Consider the following 22251-nt stretch of genomic DNA (forward strand, 5'->3'; position numbering starts at 1 on the left):
TTGATGATCTGTGAGGTCTCTTCCAATCCTAATAATACTATGATACATCCCTGCTATATGCAGGTACTCAGACTATCATATAAAAGATTCTGCACCATACCTGTGCATGGCTTTTTCTGAAGCTCCCCCTCCACACTGACTCTTCTGCAAATAGACACAAGCAGGAATGCTAAGTGCATCTGTTCTTAGGAAGAGGTAAGTTAACAGAACACTAGCAATCATGACCATTCAGCTCCACTAGAGCTGAAGCATTAAGAGGTTCATCTTTATTTTGCCTGTCAGTATATTCCTTCTATCATAACAGCAAGTGCCTTACTCCTTTTTATGAAGTGTACGCTCTGTATTTCACTCTTTTCATTACCTTTTGAATGCTCTACTCTGCCCTTTTATCTGTCTCATTACTGCGGTGCCTATGACAAGGGGCTGACGACATCTGAAGCTGCATAGCAAAGCCTGACACATAAAGGTGCATGTGGAGGTAATTCACCACAGCAGGTGACTATCATAATGCGCCTGATTGAAAACTGGCATGGTGTCCAGGGCATGGCAGAGGTGGACTGTTCAGTGCGAGTCATATTGCATGTGTTAAGTACTGCTAAATGAAGGGAATAGAACCAAAGGAAAGACAGCTACAGGACTCGGTGCTGCTGTGCTCATTCTCACCTCCAACACTCGCTCTGAAAAGGCACATTATAAACCTGTCATCTCTGAGATGTTAAATACAGTGCTCTGTGTGCTTACCATTCACATTGGCTCCATGACAGCCAACTGACACACAGAGGAGCAGCTCCTGACACTGCTCAGCACCTAAGGACAAGGACACACACACTAGTCAGTTGTCAGCCTTTCCAAAACAAGATCAGCAAGACATAAAGCTTTCTGCAGTGAGAGCAGGCTGTGTTCAGGTGTTTTGTCCAGCTATCAGTAAATGATTTACAGATGCAGTAAAGTTCACATATTTTTACAGCCTTTCAGGGCTGGGAATAAGACAGATAAAACGGCACTCAGAACAATTCATGGCTCCCTTCTACAGAAAAGCAGAACGATGCCAAACTGAAAGGTGTCACAGGCAGCAGTAACAGAATGATAACAGATTGCTGGAGTTAAATACAGAGAAAAAAAAGTAATGTACAGGGGGGAAAGGATATTCCTGAGGGTAAACGATGTATTCTAAGTGAAATGTTAGATTGATTATAGCCTCCAGAGATGGGTAGGTGAAGGGAAGAGGAATAGGTGGTGAAAAGAGAACTACAAGCAGTAGGAAAAAAAAAAACCAAACATTTTGGCATCTCTGTTTTGAATAATGGTTTGTGGAAGAGACATTACACATATGAGAGAGACAAGAAAATACTTCTTAAACTATTTCATTGCTGATTTTCTATTATTTTTGTTTTTAAATCACATTTGACAAGAGAATATTATATTACTTCACTTTTCAGTTCTTTTCAAAATGATATAAATTTATATATGTAAAATATATACATAGTATGTATATATAAAATATATACATAGCATGTAGAGAGCTTCTTCGCTGTGAACAGGATGCTATGCATGTGCTACTGCTCTTAAAGACTTTTAATACTCTGCTGCTTGCAAAAGGCTACCTTTCTTCCAAGCACATGATAGAAAAGTAACTATGCTTCTCTTAATTATCTGCTCTTACAGAACAAGCTAAATGAAAAGTTAACTGCAAGAACTATGTCCTTCATCCCTGAACAGGAAGTACAGCTGAGTAGCCCTGTTAAGTCTTGTTTTTCAGACAGATCAGGTTATTTCTGCTGTATGACACTGGCTATACACCAACTCAGTTTTTCCTAATGGGTTTCATCAGTTTTCTAAAGGACTGTAATGCTGCCACTTAAGTAGGTTAAAGTAGATGTTTAGATTTTCTGGCACCAGCTCGTGGACCCTCACTAATTCCTTTTTCCCAGAATCTTTTGCTATATCCACATTTCTAAACATTATTTTCCTTTGTGGCCTGACATTAGCATAATGCACAGTACTAATTTCAAACTCCATAGCTATGCAGCGACACGATTGGGCTCAAAGTCAGGGTCAGAGGATAACACTTAACCTTGAGTACTTCAGATATGGAAGTGCTGAGAGCTTTCCAGCCCTCTGTGAATGTCCATACATCCTGTATCATAGCATCCAAGTATCTTTACAGGCACAGCTGTAAAGCAAGATTTCGAGGTGAAACCTCCCATCCTGCACCTCGTGTGCCAGTCAGATGTCACTCAGTCAGCTGAACACACACAAAATCTAGACACATCAGTTCCATTTGAAACTCCCCCAGAGGAAACTGCATTTGCTCCCATCCATGCTGCAGTTCTAAGCTGTTTGATGAATAAGTAGTGAAAAGTTCATCGTTTCATCTAGGCACTACACTTTGCAAAGTATAAAAACTGGTGATGATGAAATGTTGTGCTAAATACAATTTCTGTTTGATACAAAAAATGCCTTGTCCCCTTGAGAAAAAATGTAATGCCATGACCATAAATCTGCAGCTGGAGCTGAGTGAAAATCAGCACCTTCAGATCAGGGAGGTGGAGGTGAGATAGATCATCTTATAATTTAAAGGCAATGGCCGCAAAGTGCTTAACTCAGATGGGGAGGATTATTTACAGTAAGTGCAGAGAATAACCTAGTGATATGTGAGGCTCTGCAGTTACATAAAAGAGAGAGATTACCCTTTGATTCAAATATCTGTGCACTCTTATAGCCCTCATTACAGATGTTGATCAACCAAGCCTCCTGCATTGCTGCCAGATGAAAAGAGATGAGAGTGATATTCCCTCTCCTGCTTAGCAACTTATCTGTGGGAGCTGTGGAATTATGTGAACGATGGGACACAGAGCCACACAAAAACCATAAGCTGTAGTGATCAGTGTTCCTTGGCAACTTTCCCTTGGAGGAGGAGCGCAGGGAGTTTTACCACACCAAACCACAAGGACTGGAGAGAATTTTCCATTCTGAAACAACAAACTTCTCATGTAACTGCCAACAGACCAATGTACTTTTCACTTACTCCATCATGCTTATTCTGTTCACAGATCATTGTTATTAGTCAAATGCTCCAAGAGAACACTCTCCTATCACAAGTGCAGCCAAAATGCCATGTGCAGCAATCTTTGCAACAAGATCTCCGTCAAGTCGCTCTTCTTATTGTTGAGAGACTTTGGAATGCTCTCTGGAATTCCTACTTGCAGAGACTACTCATACAAAGAAAGAAGCATCTATTGAATTCTCAGTATGAAGATGGAGAGCTGATGATTTCTTTTTTAAAGGAGCTGCAGCTGCAGGGAAAATTGTCATTGATAAAATGATCTATGATCATTTATGCAGCAGAAATAACTAATAGAGCTGAGACTGCACAAAAGTGCAATGTTCATCTTACACAAAACATTTTTCAACAAGACTACATGCAAATCAGGTTTTGTGCTGTTGAAGATTCTGATTAAAGTTTTAATTTAGGGTTTTAATTGAACTTTTTATTGGATTTTTTTCACAATGATTCTGCCTCATTTATATGAATAATTAACTGCTGTAAAATAAGTTGGCAAAAATATTTATTTTTTTTAATTCTGGTAAAATTTCTGCAGCACACAAATTCTGAGCATCCTATGAAAGCAGCCAGGAGAAAAGGAACCTGGAGTACTGATAGATAGTAGGCTGAAGATGAGGCAGCAGTGTGCCCAGGTGGTCAAGAGAGCCAATGGCATCCTGGCCTGCATCAGGAACAGTGTGGCCAGCAGGACAAGGGAGGTTATTCTGCCCCTGTACCTGGCACTGGTCAGGCCACACCTTGAGTGCTGTGTCCAGTTCTGGGCCCCTCAGTTCAAGAGAGATGTTGAGGTGCTGGAAGGTGTCCAGAGTAGGGCAACAAGGCTGGTGAAGGGCCTGGAACACAAACCCTATGAGGAGAGGCTGAGGGAGCTGGGGGTGTGCAACCTGGAGAAGAGGAGGCTCAGGGGTGACCTCACTGCTGTCTACAACTACCTGAAGGGACATTGAAGCCAGGTGGGGGTTGGCCTCTTCTCCCAGGCAACCAGCAATAGAACAAGGGGACACAATCTCGAGTTGTGCAGGGGTAGGTATAGGCTGGATGTTAGGAGGAAGTTCTTCCCAGAGAGAGTGATTGGCATTGGAATGGGCTGCCCAGGGAGGTGGTGGAGGCACTGTCCCTGAAGGTGTTCAAGCAAAGCCTGGATGAGGCACTTAGTGCCATGATCTAGTTGACTGGCTAGGGTTGGGTGCTAGGTTGGACTGGATGATCTTGGAGGTATCTTCCAACCTCCTTGATTCTATGATTCAATGCCTGGTTGTTCTGTACAGATGCTCTTAGCAAACCTATACACAAGGACAGATTTTAAACAATGTACAGGTGCAAATGGTGCAAACTAATTATGAATTGCTATTTTTCAAGATAAATACAGACACATGCATAAAATAATCCAGTCATAAATAAGGCTGTTGTACTGCAGAGTAGCTGGCTTGGATACTAAGGCATGTATGTTATACACAATGCATTATCATTTTAACCTTCATTATTTTGTCCATAAGAGCAAGTGAAATAAGAACATACTAGCATCAACACTGTTGAATTGAGAACTGGTATTTTGGTGGCTTATGAATTAATATGTGCCAGCTGAGTTCAATGAGGCAGTAGCTTTATAGTGCTAAACATCAAGGTGATGCAGCACTAGAAGCTCCAACAAGGTAAAGGAAGACAAAGCTCATTGGATGTGAACATCTATAAATGAAATCTAGAAGAGAAGCTCAATGATGTTACTCATCAATTAAATGAAACCACTCAATTTTAAGCATTTAAAGTTAAATCAAAACATTATCTGGATAGAATAAAAATAAGACTAAAAACAATGGTTGGTCTCTACTCCCAGACAACCACAGTATCACAGTATCACAGTATCACCAAGGTTGGAAGAGACCTCACAGATCATCAAGTCCAACCCTTTACCACAGTGCCCAAGGCTAGACCATGGCACCAAGTGCCACATCCAACCTTGCCTTGAACTGCCCCAGGGACGACGACTCCACCACCTCCCCAGGCAGCCCATTCCAGTGCCTAATGACTCTCTCAGTGAAGAACTTTCTCCTCACCTCGAGCCGAAATTTCCCCTGGCGCAGCCTGAGGCTGTGTCCTCTTGTTCTGGAGCTGGCCACCTGAGAGAAGAGAGCAACCTCCTCCTGGCCACAACCGCCCCTCAGGTAGTTGTAGACAGCAATAAGGTCACCCCTGAGCCTCCTCTTCTCCAGGCTAAACAACCCCAGCTCCCTAAGCCTCTCCTCGTAGGGCTTGTGCTCAAGGCCTCTCACCAGCCTCGTCGCCCTTCTCTGGACACGCTCAAGCATCTCAGTGTCCTTCCTAAACTGGGGGGCCCAGAACTGAACGCAGTACTCGAGGTGTGGTCTGACCAGTGCAGAGTACAGGGGCAGAATGACCTCCCTGCTCCTGCTGACCACACCACTCCTGATACAAGCCAGGATGCCACTGGCTCTCTTGGCCACCTGGGCACACTGCTGGCTCATGTTCAGGCGGGTATCAATCAGTACCCCCAGATCCCTCTCTGTCTGGCTGCTCTCCAGCCACTCCGACCCCAGCCTGTATCTCTGCATGGGGTTGTTGTGGCCAAAGTGCAGCACCCTGCACTTTGAGCTATTGAACCCCATCCCATTGGCCTCTGCCCATCTGTGCAGGCGGTCAAGGTCCCGCTGCAGAGCCCTTCTGCCCTCCAGCTCAGTCACATCTGCCCCCAGCTTAGTGTCATCTGCAAACTTGCTGATGACTGACTCGATGCCCTCATCCAGATCATCTATGAAGATGTTAAAGAGGATGGGGCCCAGCACTGATCCCTGAGGGACACCACTAGTGACTGGCCGCCAGCTGGATGTGGCACCATTCACCACCACTCTCTGGGTCCGGCCCTCCAGCCAGTTCCCAACCCAGCACAGAGTGTTACCATCCAAGCCGCGGGTTGACAGCTTAGCCAGCAGTTTGCTGTGGGGGACAGTGTCAAAGGCCTTGCTGAAGTCCAGATAGACCACATCCACAGGCCTCCCCACATCCACCAAGCGGGTCACCTGATCATAGAAGGAGATCAGGTTAGAAAGGCAGGATCTGCCCTTCCTAAACCCATGCTGGCTGGACCTGAGATCTTTGCCATCCCTCAGGTGCGCAGTTATTGGCCCCAAGAGAACCTGCTCCATCAGTTTCCCTGGCACTGAGGTCAGGCTGACGGGTCTGTAGTTCCCAGGTTCCTCCATCCGACCCTTTTTGTGGATGGGGACCACGTTGGCCATTTTCCAGTCTCCTGGAACCTCTCCGGTGAGCCAGGACTGCTGGAAAATGATGGAGAGTGGCTTGGCCAGCTCAGCTGCCAGCTCTCTCAGCACCCTGGGATGGATCCCATCTGGTCCCATGGACTTGTGGGTGTCCAGATGGCTCAGCAGGTCCTGAACTAATTCCTCATGAATTTCCAGGGGAACACACTGCTCCCCGACCCCATCCCCCAGTTTAAGAGGCCATTTGCATCCTCCTCCTCTCTCCTTACTGTTGAAAACTGAGGCAAAGAAGGCATTCAGGACCTCTGCCTTTGCTTCATCATCAGTTATAGTGTTCCCCTCCTGGTCCAGTAAGGAGTGGAGGGTCTTCTTGCCCTTCCTTTTAGCATTGATAAATTTATAAAAGTGTTTTTTGTTAAATTTCACGGAAGTGGCCAGCCTAAGTTCTAGCTGAGCCTTAGCCTCTCTAATTTTTCTCCTACATAGTCTGGCTACCTCCTTAAACACATCAGGAGAAGCCTTCCCCTCCTTCCAGAGGCGATACACCCTCTTTTTCTCCCCCACTTCCTTCAGGAGCTCTTTGCTCATCCAGGCTGGTCGCCTCCCCCTGCGGCTCATCTTTCGGCATGTGGGAACTGCCAGTTCCTGTGCCTTCAAGAGCTCCTGTTTAAAGTAAGTCCAACCATCCTGGACCCCTTTGTTCTCAAGAACTGCTGCCCAGGGGACATTGGAAATAAGTTCCTTGAGCAAATTGAAGTTTGCCCTCCTAAAGTCCAAGGTGTAGGTTTTGTTGAGGTGCCTCCCTACCTCCCTGTATATTGAAAACTCCACTAACTCGTGGTCGCTACACCCTAGGCAGCCTCCCACTATCACATCTCCTACCAGCCCTTCTCTGTTGGAGAGCAGCAGGTCAAGCTGAGCTTGACCCCTAGTAGGCTCGTTTAACAGTTGAGTCATGAAGCTGTCCTCCATGCACTCCAGAAATCTCCTGGACACTCCAGAAATCTCCTGGACAGAACAAGGGGACACAGTCTCAAATTTGGCAGAGGGAAGTGTAGGCTGGATGTTAGGAGGAAAGTTGTTGCCAGAGAGTGATTGGCATTGGAATGGGCTGCCCAGGGAGGTGGTGGAGTCACCGCCCCTGAAGGTGCTCAAGAAAAGCCTGGATAAGGCACTTAGTGCCATGGTCTAGTTGACTGGCTAGGGGATAGGTTGGACTGGATGATCTTGGAGGTCTCTTCCAACCTGCTTGATTCTATGACTAAAAGGGAGAGAAAAAAATCCTCTCCTTTGTACATGATGCAGTATAATATGGTAGCATCTCATATTCAAACGTTATATAGATGATTAATAAACTATTAGTAGCTGATAATAGGTCATGCAAAGTTTGACTGCTAAGGATTTTTAAGGATGATAAACAGACAACCAGATGGTTCATGTTTGTCAGCAATTTGTCAGACCTTATGACCTATAACAATCAACCCTCTATCTGTCATTTATTATCTAGAGGGAGATTGTGTCCCTGTGGAACAGATTAAGAAAGAGGGAATGCAAACCAGAGACTGCTGGAACCAAAGGGCTTGCTATGGCATAATGCCACATTATTGTAAAATCTTCAAGTATACAGAGATACACAGGCTTGCAGGAACATCTGAAATGATCTTCTGATATAAATGAAGTTCATTTGACACTTCCATTCCTATCAGTAGCTACAAGGGACCCATTCAAAATCCTATAATGACTGAAATGAAGAGGCATCAATCTGACTGTGAGTGTGCCATGTTAATAACAAATGAGAGCTTTGCTTTTAGAGTCCCTCAGCTGAACTGAGATTGCAAAGTCAGTGCCACTTTATACTAGGCCTTAGAAAGAAAAATGGCAGCACTGCAGCATGGAATCAAGCCTCAGACTTCCTTTTTTTTTATCCTTCAAGAATAAAGTGGCTCCCAGTTAACACCCTACCTAGAAATACTGAATTCATTTACAGTAGTAAAAGTCCAGAAACGTCCATCAGCTGCAATGAACTAATTCCACTTCTATGCTGGCATAATTTATGTGAAGTTATGAATCACTAACTTTAAAATTCCAAGTTTAAGGAATTTAATGTTTACTTATCTATATTACTTCCTCCTGTATACAGCATTTTCACAGTTCTGAGTGGCAAGAAACCTGTGTCCCGGGTTTGGGCTGATCCCTCCCCTGGGAAGAAAATTCACAACACAAACCCCCCTTTTTTTTGAAAGTCAGGGAAAGATGAAATAGATGAAATTGTATTTTCTTATAGTATAACAATGTAAAGAGAGATAATAACTAGAGAAGGAAGGAAGGGAAAAAAAAATACAATAACCTTAAGGGAGATGGGGGGAGGGATCAAGCGGCAGCCAAAACAGCAGCCGGGGGACGATAGGCGAAACTGCAGCAGCAGAAGCTAGCAGGAGAAAAAAGGGTAGAACAAACTGTGCTTCTAGACATTAAGTTCTTGATGCTCCAATGAAATTATATTAATTTATCTATTGTTGCCATTTATGTGGCCTATCCCTGGAATGTTCATCTCTCCCCTATGTCTGAGCTAGAGGATCAGCTCAAACGGCCACAACCTGTTAATTGCATTGTCTGGAATTCCTACTGCTGTATATCCTTTTTGTAATAAGATATGCAGCTGCTTATTCATGACTACCTTACACTAACAAAATTAAAATACAGTCCATAAATTGCAAAATTAAATTCTTAGAAAAACGGAATGGAAAGCACTATCACTGAGGGAAAGCCATACCAGAATGTGAGGGAGAATTAACGGCTTTAATGCTGTGACTCTTGTAAGTTGTAAAATGTCTTTGGTTTCCAAAAACCTCAGTGTTTCCTATGAGGAGGTACACACTGTACAACTGTGGTTCACCAACTCTAAAAATAATCTACTGTTTGAAGGCAGTCATCTGTTCCACAATGGAAAGTTTGGTTGTCTTGGGCCATGGAGGCAGACTTGGAGCTAATTATTCAAACCCATCATTTAACTGTCTTGTCAGAAACAAATTCTCTTTGGGCTCTTTTGCCCTTCAAGGGAGAAAGCTACTTCTACTTGCTGCTGGTTGTTGTAACCCCTCACTACTAAGAAGCCTAAGAAGATTTCCAGCAAATACAACTACCATAATCATTCTCTTGAAGCTCTACCAGCGCTGTCAACAGGGGCAGGCACAAAGCGAACCACAGAACTAAAACGAGAGGAAAAAAGTATCCCAAAGCAGAAGAAAGTTTTTCTTTTTCATTAAGTGTTTTAAGCCCCATGGGTAACTTTGTGGAATCACTGCAGTTAAGTTGTGAATGATGTATGAAATGAGAAATCCCTGCCCAACCAGCTGAAAAAGACTTTACAGACAGTGCTTTGCAGTCGTTTATATGGTCTGATGTTTGATGGACTATTTAGCCAAGTTAGAACCACAAAAGCCTGACAACCACGGAGAGAGCAGGCTTGTTACAACTGGGAAAGGAGTCATTTGCAGTGCTAAGTGTAGAAGCAGTCAATGGGGACAGTACACAAGTTCCACATTTAATTTGCACTTCTATAGAACAAAATTGATTAGCAAGGAATAGATGTTTAATCTAGGACTGGAAAAAAGCGTTTGCATAATTTCAGTTACACTACTTAGAATTAATAATCATAGAGGAATTTAAGCTCCATTTCATGTTTATAACCTGATTATGTTTATTTAGGCTATGTAAACAAATGTGTTCTTTGAGATATAACAAGTGGAGACAGTAATCTAGGAATAAGAATTCAGTCTTTGCAAGGGAGAGTATGTATCTTCCTTATTTTCTTAGTCTTTCATTCATATAAATGCTGTTAGGTAAGCACACAACTGACATTTTCACTTAGAGACTCTTCATTTAAAACATGTTTCAAGCCTGTTTCATGTTTTTCTCACTAAACTCTTTCAGAAGTTCTAAGGATCAGAAACTTGTTAGATAAATCTTAGCCCTTTCAAGTAAATATGCCCTTTAAAATTGTAACTTTGAAAATGTAAGAAAAGTGATTTTCTTGAAAAACTGTAATTCAACAAAGACAGTAACAAAAGATTTTTGAAATAATTAGCCTTACTATGCAACATTTCAAGTGTCTCTATTTTTGTCTGAATGCATTCTAAACAGAAACTGATTGCCAGCAAGCAAACATTTTTCACTTAGGAGCCTTTTGTTGCTCAAACCAAAATGCAGTCCTCACTCCTCTCTGTGAAATACAAAGTGTGGACTGAAAGCTTTCTCCTATTTAATTAAAGAACAGTTTGCCACTGGTTCAAATATGGCAAGATCCTTTCATGCAAATAACTCTTCAAAACCCTAGTCCTAAAACATCTAAGTTAACCTACTGATATTTAATGATATCAGAAAAGCCTTAGCTGACTTTAAGGCTGATGTTAAAAGTAATTTGTGTATGAACAGTTCAGAACTAATAATTAGACCCTAGTAATTATCTTGCATCCTTCGTATTGAAGAGTCAGTAGAAAAGAACAGATGTTCCATTGTTTGGATTCTTTTATACCTAACAGAAATTAAGCAGAAAAAGTAATTCTAAAACCATAAAAAGCCCCAGCACTATATTCACAGAAACAGTGTAATTATTTCAGCTTCTCAAACAGTAAGCAAACTTCTACAGATGCATTCTGCTACTGGTCAAGATTGCCATAATACACTAGAAGTGCTCAGTCCTAGCAGTAGCTCCCTTGAATAGACAATTTGCAGGGTGATGTCTTACACTAACTTGGCAGCTTTGCTATCAGCTTTACTCTGGTCACAATTTCAGTCAGTGTGTACAAAGTCAAAATTAATAACTGGAGGCTCATGGTTTACTCTCTAAGATATACAGCAAATCAAGAGAGATGTTGAGGTGCTGGAACGTGTCCAGAGAAGGGTGATGAAGCTGGTGAAATGCCTGGAACACAAACCCTATGTGGAGAGGCTGGGGGAGCCAGGGGTGTGCAGCCTGGAAAAGAGGAGACTCAGGAGGGAGTCTCATTGCTGTCTACAACTACCTGAAGGGACATAGTAGCCAGGTGGGGGGTGGCCTCTTCTCCCAGGCAACCACCAGTAGAACAAGGGGACACAGTCTCAAGTTGTGCTGGCAGAAGTATAGGCTGGATGTTAGGAGGAAGTTGTTGGCAGAGAGAGTGATTGGCATTGGAATGGGCTGCCCAGGGAGGTGGTGGAGGCACCGTCCCTGGGGGTGTCCAAGAAAAGCCTGGATGAGGCACTTAGTGCCATGGTCTGGTTGACTGGATAGGGCTGGGTGCTCGGTCGGACTGGATGATCTTGGAGGTCTCTTCCAACCTGGTTGATTCTATGATTCTAAATCAGTTGGCCTTCCATTTATTCTCTCTGTGACAGACAAAATAATTTCCATCCAAAAATTCTGTCTCTGAATAGTTAATTGTTAATAAACATTAGTACATATGTATATATATTATTAAATAGAGCATAGAGATGTTTTTCCCCATGAAATATGGGCTCTGTGTAGGATCCACTTAATGAAGAGAGTATTAGTGTGTGTATATATATATTATTAAATAAAGCATAGAGAATTTTTTCCCCCAGGAAATATGGGCTCTGTGTAGGATCCACTTAATAAAGATACCTCTAATTTCCACTGGAAGATATTAAATAATATCCAGACTATTCAAATCAGCTACTTATTACAGCTTTCTTAGCAGGTCATAAGCAAGATGAACTGAAAGGGCACCTTGTGTTAAAGCACTACATATAAACTTCCCCCCAAAAATCTGTTATTTTCAGTTGTTATGACTGTTGTGGAATTGTTTCCTCTTCTCCCTTAACCTTCTACAGACTGCAGGGCAATGGTCTTTCAAATAACTGCAGTCACATATTAAAAAACCAGAGCTGCCCGACGTTACAAGAACTCAGTGGAGTTACATAAATACAGCTTCAGGAGTTTTACTCTCACAATGTCACTGTCCTCCGAAATGCTCAGAAATAATAATTAGTAATAACATCTAACACACATTTTGGTTGTCTGGTACTTGGTGAAATGAAGCTATATACCAAATGACAGCACATTACATCAAGGTGACCAATATACTCAGTAAGGACTCCACAGGAAAGTCCACTGCTGTCCATGTGGTTTAAACATGAGTGTCACTTATGCAAAATGTCATCTGTACAATCAGATTGCCTCTGGATCTGGATTAGCAGCTGATTCATTCATTGTAATTTCTATAATTGCCAGAAGCAGTTCATGATCTTTGTTGTCCAAATTCATTTTGTCACAGCAAGTTTCAGGAAACAGCTAATATTTTATCATCTCTTTGATGAGGGTTTACTTGCATGTTAATGTAACCAATTTAACCTGTAATTGTTTTTTTCTAGTATCAATTAGCTAATAAAAGGCACCGTATTGCAGAGGTATATTTGGAAATGTATTTCATTCTTCATTCCTTTCAACATTCTTCCAAGTTAAAGCCTCTTGCTGTTAAAGAGAGTCCTCTGGATCTTTGTATAAAACTTCTTTTAGGCAATTCTGAGCAAAATTATGAGGGGTATACATGTCATGTAAAGGAACTACTATTACTAAGATATCATAGAATAAGGGCATCTCAGACTGTTTTGGGGTCAAGTTCCAGGTGGAGAGCAATTGCATTCCACATTGCTCACATTATGCATTCTCTAATTACCATTATTGTTACTGTTTCTCCACTCCTTTAAAACTGCCCTTATCTCATCCCATGAGGTTTTACCTTTTTCTTCCACATTCCACAGCTGGGAGAGGAGAGCAAATGGTTGAGTGGTGCTTAGTTACAGGCAGGGCTTAAAGCGTGACACAATTAATAGCAGTCTGCATTTATGCCATGTCTTTGTTACAAGCTCAGAATTACTAAACAATACTTTAAATCTGTACTGTGCTGGTAGTGTGGCTATTAGATCCAGACTGAATTTGCTTTCTACTGCACAGAGCATTTCCAGCCATTCAGCAAGAGAACACGCTCTATGCAGCCATGAACTGATTTGGCCCAGAGCTGCTGTGCTGGGAGAATGTGAATGCTTTCGGTTGGCAAGAGTCAGAATTACTTCAGGATGGAAAAATAAACTAGATACTTTTCTCTGAGACCCCAGCTAGGCAAGATGGAACCAGACAACCTCTGTTCAGTATTTTAGCTTTCTACAATGCTCATAATTGTTAGAAAATGAGAAGAAAAGTACACACAACATTTTTACCTGCCTAGCTCACTCAAAGCAAAGAATCTCAGGTCCAGGTTTGACAAAAGAAATTAAATCTGCTGGCACTTGTTTCTAAGGCTAGGGTTCTGAAAATGCAGATTCTGATTAGCAATAGGAGTTCAGAGTTCAAATATCACTCTTAGTTCATTTCTCAGTAGTACAAGTTTATGAGCTACTCAGAGTTCAACTGAACAAGGACAATGCTCCCAAGCTAACAATTCATTTTCAAAAATTCAAGTTAACCATAAGGAGTTTTTTCTTCTGATTGCTTAAAGCTTAGATGTCTTACAAAATACAGACTGATTTAGACAATATGATAGATAGATGAATGTGCTGTGAAAAGAGCTAAGCAATTGAAAAGAAGTGCTTGCAAGAGAAACTAGAGATCTTCCCACCCAAAACTCAGGTAAGTTCTAACAACTGGCAAGAGCACCTGAACGGTAGTGCTGTAAGACAACTGCAGAGAATTTAATATCATAGAATCAACCAGGTTGGAAGAGACCTCCAAGATCATCCAGTCCAACCTAGCACCCAGCCCTAACCCATCAACTAGACCATGGCACTAAGTGCCTCATCCAGGCTTTGCTTGAAGACCTCCAGGGACGGTGCCTCCACCACCTCCCTGGGCAGCCCATTCCAATGCCAATCACTCTCTCTGTGAAGAACTTCTTCCTAACATCCAGCCTATACCTACCCCAGCACAACTTGAGACTGTGTCCCCTTGTTCTATTGCTGGTTGCCTGGGAGAAGAGGCCACCCCCCACCTGGCTACAATGTCCCTTCAGGTAGTTGTAGACAGTAATAAGATCACCCCTGAGCCTCCTCTTCTCCAGGCTAAACAGGCCCAGCTCCCTCAGCCTCTCCTCATAGGATTTGTGCTCCAGGCCCCTCACCAGCTTTATTGCCCTTCTCTGGACATGTTCCAGCACCTCAACATCTTTCTTGAATTGAAGGGCCCAACTTCTTGTTAGAGATGGTTCACAAAGTATTTGAAGCTCTTCCATCTCACAAGCAGTGGTGGAACCTTCAAATACAACTCCAGACACAGTATTGTCTAATTCTGGCCATCAATTCACACTGACAGCAGAGAATCAGGCCAGATGCAGGCAGCAATACACATTGCAACCATACAACCACCATTTGGTGGGGAAGGACAGGAGTAACATTCTTCGATCTGAGTGCAGTCACATGCAAGTATGACTCAAGACAAAATACTTCTGTTGCTCTCTGTGAAACAGCTCTATTTTGCTGTGATCATTATCTGAAACTGATCCCACTGTTTCCAAGAACACAACCAGCACATGTAGTTTTACTTTAGAACCATCACATCACACACACCCTGAAAATAAAAGGATTTACTGCTTAACTTGAAAGCAAGTACTAGAACTGGAAAATATCACTTAGTCAAAATACTTTTTTCCCAGCAATTTCAGATAATCTGCTGTTGTTCAGAGAGTGTAAAACCAAAACACAAATTATCTCTGCTGAGAAGAGCTGGTAAAGTTAGACATGCTCAATTGTCTGAAGCTCAAGAAATAGAAGTGCAGGCAACAGAAAAAGAGAGACCAACAGATACACTGGTTTCTGAAGAAGAGCAAGCAATCAATGCTTTATGCTATATTTCTAATTCTTCAGTCCTTTCCAAGAAACTGCTATCCAAATACTCTTATTTATCTTACTTAGGAACGAGCTGTACTTCTTACTGTGTAAATCAACTCAGTGAAACTGGGAAAGCACTCTGGTGCATTTCAGTACTGTCATTCATCTGCACAACCTAGTTCTAAAGCAGAAACTTTTCAAAGCACTGTACAGATGTGGTGGAGGGGCAGCAGCCCCAAAACAGAGGCCTCTCTATGCCTCTACATGTCTGGACATGTTTTTCTGCCAGGACCCATGACAGTAAACAGGTTGTGTAACACACACACGTCCAGCCCGTGTATCCCTGGGGTCTGCCCAGGTGATGCCCTATCTGGGAGGGTCCAGGCAAACAGCTTCTGCCTATTAAGGTAAGGTTTGACTTACTGCCAGCCTGATTGACCACTTTGGATGGCCAAAAAAGCCACGAATCTCAGCTCAGAGTCTATAAAGAGGGGTGCAAAGGAGCACCACACGTTCAGAGGTTCAGACGTAGCTGTTCAAGCTCAGCTCTCTGATCCACCTAGCAGCCCTGACATGCTTGCAAGGCCTAGACACAGGATCAGGCCCTTCCTTGCATGCTCACTGAGGCTCAGACCTCTCGCATTGACCTCAAGGTGCAGTTAGCCTGTCTGCGTAACCTTTAGAAGCAGAGCACATTCACACCTGCACTTGATACATATATGGGGAGCAGATAGCCCCCGAGCCTTAACCTAGAGCCAGCTGTTCCTACTGGCCTGCTATCTCGAATGATCCACAGAGATCAGCCTCCCTGCAGCCCGGCACACACTGCATGTCCGCTGCCTTAGCCTGGAGAATCCAGGACAGAGACCTTCCAGATTGTCTGCAAACCCACAAACACAGCCTGCTAACTGTGAAAGGACCATGCCAGAGACTGCACGGAAACCTCCTGCTCCTGATCCTGGAAATCCTGCCAGCTGACCATCCCTGGACACGCAGCATCCAGAAGACCAGCAGTATCGAGGCAGAGAGCACTTCACACCAGGAGAAAAGGTTAGAGGAAACCTGTTTACCCCAGAGACTGGGAAGAATTATCATTCCCCGCTTGCTGGGAAGATTCCAGCCTCACAAAGATCCTAAACGCAGGGCACAGACTGGGACAGAATCCTAGGAGAGTGATTAATGATTAATACTTAAGAGCAACACCTCTAAACAAGCTTTAAATCCTTTGTAATATAAGTTATCTCTGTCTTAGAGCACACACAGTTTCAGCCCCTGCTGGGCAGACAGTATAGTTACAGTATCACAGTATCACCAAGGTTGGAAGAGACCTCACAGATCATCAAGTCCAACCCTTTAGCACAGAGCTCAAGGCCAGACCATGGCACCAAGTGCCACGTCCAATCCTGCCTTGAACAGCTCCAGGGACGACGACTCCACCACCTCCCCGGGCAGCCCATTCCAGTGTCCAATGACTCTCTCAGTGAAGAACTTTCTCCTCACCTCCAGCCTAAATCTCCCCTGGCACAGCTTGAGGCTGTGTCCTCTTGTTCTGGTGCTGGCCACCTGAGAGAAGAGAGCAACCTCCTCCTGGCCACAACCTCCCCTCAGGTAGTTGTAGACAGCAATAAGGTCACCCCTGAGCCTCCTCTTCTCCAGGCTAAACAATCCCAGCTCCCTCAGCCTCTCCTCGTAGGGCTGTGCTCAAGGCCTCTCCCCAGCCTCGTCGCCCTTCTCTGGACACGCTCAAGCATCTCAATGTCCCTCCTAAACTGGGGGGCCCAGAACTGGACACAGCACTCAAGGTGTGGTCTAACCAGCGCAGAGTACAGGGGCAGAATGACCTCCCTGCTCCTGCTGGCCACACCATTCCTGATGCAGGCCAGGATGTTAGTTGTTAAGAGGCATTAAGCCTAAGGGAATCTTTCTCTCTGTCCGTAGTTGATAATTTGATAATTAATAAACCAATCTCTGTACATAAATATATCCTATCCTAATTGTTTTCATAACTTGGCACAAAAAGAACTATTCAGTGGTTGGGGGTGGCATGAATTTGTAAATATTAATTTTAATAAATAATTTTTATAAAAAATTAACACTACCTCAAATTTATTTCTCACCTCCCCCTAATGAGGGAGGATTAGAGAATCCCCCCTCTGCAACAACAGAAGACATCCTTGAAACAATTCTGGGGAGAAGTATACACCTGATATCTGCACGTTAAAGGATTATGATTCTTACTGAGCTCTAGGCATGGTACATTCCTATCCTGGAATGCATTATGAAAACAAATGACATATTACATCAATATGCATATATAAAATCCTACATCTAAGTAATACCAAAAAATCTTTATCATTCCAGGAAACACTGAATCTTGAAATTGTTTTCAAAAGATATCTGAAGTTTGCCAGGATCTAGAAGAAAAGAATTTGCTCAGTCAGCTCTCACTTGCTCTCTCTGATTTTCTAAGGTCTCTTCCCACCTGGTTGATTCTGATTCTATGCATTTATTTGCTGTTGGTGACACATGGAGAACTGGTATGTTCCTGTATGATCTGTAACAGTTTCTGTGCCATCATTGCATGACCTCAAAGTAGCTGTGAGACAGGATGGAAAGCATCTGAGAACAGATGGAGAAATTTTGGAGACAAATAGCCAGACAAAGCCATACCTGAACAGCACATGCTAATGTAGGATTTGTATCATACAATTTGTCCCTTTAATTTTGGTTTGGTTTTTTATGCTATATTGACTTAGTTGTTTGAACAGACAGTAAAGATTAAGGCGGAAAGCATCAGAACCACGGGGGTAAAATATGTGCTTTGTTTTGCTATGCCACTGAGAATACAGAGACAAAAGTCATCCTTGGGAATGATTTCTATTAAGGTCCATTGTCCCTCGTATGAGGGCAATATCTAATACGAGTGCAAATCTCTTTTCAAACAGAAAGGATTCAATGTAACACAGTAACTCTGGGTCTTGCTCCAGCCTGTGTAACTTCCAGCCCAGTTCCCCAGCTTCCTTTGTAAGAAAATGCAGATGAGAAAACCCCTGTGGCTTTCAGGTGGTTATATTTTCTTCCTACTGTATTGCTGCCATAAATTTCAGAGCCTGTGTTGCTCTTGTAGCATCACAGGCAGAGAATTCTTGGTATGGTTCTGGAAGTTTTGCTTGGCACACTCTACTTTTTTAATCAGAGTAACTCTTTCAGTCCTTAGAAAATTAATTACAGTAAGAATGCCATGCTTGAATGTGTCATGTATCCATTTTGAAGACTTAATTATAAGAAGGAATTAAGCTTTGATTAAGCTTGCCTTCTGAGAACAGTAGCTGTCATTTTCCTTTGTCTTAAAATAAGAGATTATTTCTGGCTCAGCCTACAAAAAAGCCACCATATTATTTATTCCTGACAAGAGTTTAGAAGTCAGCCTTGTCTGAAAACAAAAGCTGCAGGTACATGGTCATTTTCTGCATTCTGCATCCACACAGAGTTATGACATCACCTTCTTCCTTCAAAAACTAGGAGAAAAGATCAATGCTGGGCAGCAACAACAAAACATTTAGAATCACATAATTGAGATCAATTTATCGAGGGAAGACAATGTTGGAAAGGAAATAATTTCTTGTGCTAGCCCAAGTGCTGCAAATTCCTATGGTTTTCCTGCACTATAAGGTTTGATGAGAGTGCACATAAGTTGCAGATATTCTTGAACTTAAACAGATACTGAAAAAAATAAGAAAACTGAGTTAATTAAAAATAAATCAGGACATTTTAGAACCAGAACTCTGAAAAACAAGGCACTACCACCCAAACTAACCCTTGCTAGGCTGGGGGACAGGGACAAACTGCAAGGAGTAATTCCAGCTGATATAACTCCTTATTTACATGTTGAGAAGACCTCCTTGGAAGTATCACATGGGTTGAAGTACAGAAAACTTATGAACTCCACAGGTAGCCCACTTCATCTATGTGATATAATCAAACAAGAGCAAAGCCTATGTTCAGTGTCAGGCAATATGTTCTCAAGCACTCAGGTCTTTTCAATGTGCTCAGCACCCAGTAACCAGAATTAATGTGCAATAGGAATAGAAGCTTGGTTTGCACGGGGACTCAAAGCTACTTAACAGAAGCAGTACGCACAGAATAGGACCACTTTCACATAATGCATGCACCAATCACTCTCATGGACAGATTCCTATCACTTGAGGGTAGACACTAACTCTAATCTGGACACGAGGTGCTACTTTTCATTACAAAATCGTAATTTAGAACCTCTCCTGTGTTAAAGGAAACTCAGTAGCTCCATAGTTTGCCAGAGGAAATGCTGCCACTTGACACAAAGCGTGAAAAGTGAGAGCTCTGTTTTCATTTCTATTATTACAGTTGTGAAAGGGTCCTGGCACTGTATCTACAGAATGAAATCAAGGCTGCACTTGTACAGACCTGTACTGTTGTGCTAGTCTGAGCCCAGCTGGAAGGTTTTGGTGGGAAGGATTAGATCACAGGCTGTGAAAGACAAACAGTACTGATGTCTACTTCACTCACAGGCTTGCTGAGAGGTATAAGAACAAGAATTCAAACATAGATAAGGGAGTCACACTTTCTTCTTCTTGGGGCATTTCCTGAACTGCACTTCTCTCCAGCCTCTCTGCTGTCTCTCTGATTAATCCACTTTGCTTCCTAACCCCCTGGCCAAACCTCCATTCTTCCTTGGGACTGGGATAAGGTTGAGAGGGGTGGGAGAAGGAGGAAGGGCAGTTGGGAGCCCCTCCTGGGGACTCAGGTTTCTGGGAGGGGAGTTGTGTTTCTGTATTACCTTTTACCTTGTATATTTCTGTCTATAACTGTATATACTGTAACTATCTGCTTGTATATTGTGCTAAGCTGTAAATAATAAGCTTAATTCAAATTTCCAGAGCCAGCTGAGTCTAGTCTGGGTGATTTCCAAAGTGGGGAGAGGGGTGGGTAACACCCCAGCCACCACAACTGTTTCAGACAACAGTTGCCTGAGAGAACAAGGAGAAAATTAAGACAAAAAAAGCAAACATTTGTTATTTTAGAGACAGCAGCAAAAGTAAGGAATTTGGTGGTTTCATGTCACCTAAATGCAGTCAAAGCAATTGAAATGCCTTAAGAATACAGAAGATTGAAGGTTTTGGTATATTCAAGAGGAAGATACTGGTACTGCTATGTAGAAATGCCACAGTCTGTTCATTAACTATTCAGAAAGCCTTAGGCAAAAGCATGGCTGCTTGATGCCTCATTAAATATCAGAAGTTATGTGGGATATAAAGCGAACCCAGAAAGGTTAGAAGACTTGCTCAGGGTCAGGAGGAGTGACTTAAACAACTGAATTCAAAACTGGGAGTCCCAGAATATCTCCATTCATCATTAGTGAAAGTGAATTTGAAATGCCCTTGCCTAAATGAAGCCACAGAGAGCTAGGTAAAACCTGGACATGCTGAGACTCCCAAGCACACAGCCCCTTTCTGACAAACTCCCATAGGGAGCAACTGCAATCAAACATTGCTCGTGCCATCGAATTGCCCCCAGGAAAACATAGAGAGCCTCAGAGCGGAGAGAGTTTCTATTCATTTGTTTGGTAGTTTGGTTTATTGCCAGGTAAAGATCTCTGCAGCTCAGCTGCACCACAGAGGGGTTACTTTCCAAGGAGGAAGGTCATGCTCTCAGAAAGGGTGCAAGTAACCATTTGTACTCTGTTTTTCTGACTCCATTTTTTTTCACCCAAAGAAAACTCTGTGGACAGCAAGGAAAATGTGAGATACTACTGCTCACTGTTATGGGAATTAATACTCTGTTATGAATTATGAATATTAATTTCTGTATGAATGTGAATTTTATTAATAATATTTAAAACTTCAGGAAAATTCCCTGAGATTCTTTGGATTTTAGGTCGACAGGAAGTAGTTACACAGAGGGTATTTATAAACACAGAACTCAACAGTTTAAACAATCAGAACTTGGAAAATAAGAAGATGAAAATGGGATGAAAAAAAAAAAAAATCTAACTAATGCTTATGGAGCCTTAGCATTAACTCCAGCAGATGTACTCACAGTGCTTTAGTCTCTGAGTAAGTTCCCTGTACAAACACTCTTTCAAAACTCACTATAATGATCCCAAGGTAAAAAGTAGTATCACAGTATCACCAAGGTTGGAAGAGACCTCACAGATCATCAAGTCCAACCCTTTAGCACAGAGCTCAAGGCCAGACCATGGCACCAAGTGCCACGTCCAATCCTGCCTTGAACAGCTCCAGGGACGGCGACTCCACCACCTCCCCGGGCAGCCCATTCCAGTGTCCAATGACTCTCTCAGGGAAGAACTTTCTCCTCACCTCCAGCCTAAATCTCCCCTGGCACAGCCTGAGGCTGTGTCCTCTCGTTCTGGTGCTGGCCACCTGAGAGAAGAGAGCAACCTCCCCCTGGCCACAACCACCCCTCAGGTAGTTGTAGACAGCAATAAGGTCTGCCCTGAGCCTCCTCTTCTCCAGGCTAACCAATCCCAGCTCCCTCAGCCTCTCCTCGTAGGGCTGTGCTCAAGGCCTCTCCCCAGCCTCGTTGCCCTTCTCTGGACACGCTCAAGCATCTCAATGTCCCTCCTAAACTGGGGGGCCCAGAACTGAACACAGCACTCAAGGTGTGGTCTAACCAGTGCAGAGTACAGGGGCAGAATGACCTCCCTGCTCCTGCTGGCCACACCATTCCTTTTGCAGGCCAGGATGCCACTGGCTCTCTTGGCCACCATATTCCAGGCAGCGGGCAGTAGAGAAGAACTGAGATGCTACTGCTGAGCTAGTGCAAGCTGCATACATGTGGGCACAGATTCCCAGTTAATGAGCTGTGAGTGGGGTGCTGCTCCCGGTGGAGGGTCAATGCAGAAAGGTGCTGGCTTCTAATTCACCCCCCATTAAATATACCATTTTGAAAATGAAACTGGCCCACAGGCACTAGCATCATCATCCTGGCCAATGAACTCAAAGCTTCCCGCTTTATGTGGCCACACGAGCACATTGAGAGGCAGCACAAGACACCTGACACATGGTCCTGAGCCCCTAGCCCTCGCCGGGGTCAAACCCTTACTGCTTGCTCATCTAACTCCACTCCTCG

At 43.2% G+C, this 22251-nt stretch overlaps 1 long non-coding RNA gene across 1 annotated transcript in view; it reads right to left on the minus strand.

Moving 5' to 3' along the window:
- Positions 1–740: 740 nt before the first annotated feature.
- LOC135183711 (uncharacterized) overlaps positions 741–22251 on the minus strand; it is a 110965-nt gene continuing 89454 nt past the window's right edge. The window contains exon 3 of the long non-coding RNA XR_010305677.1: positions 741–807. This is a non-coding gene — a long non-coding RNA (uncharacterized LOC135183711). The remainder of the gene's footprint in view (positions 808–22251) is intronic.

The sequence above is a fragment of the Pogoniulus pusillus genome, chromosome 19, assembly GCF_015220805.1.
Source record: "Pogoniulus pusillus isolate bPogPus1 chromosome 19, bPogPus1.pri, whole genome shotgun sequence".
NCBI lineage: Eukaryota > Metazoa > Chordata > Aves > Piciformes > Lybiidae > Pogoniulus > Pogoniulus pusillus.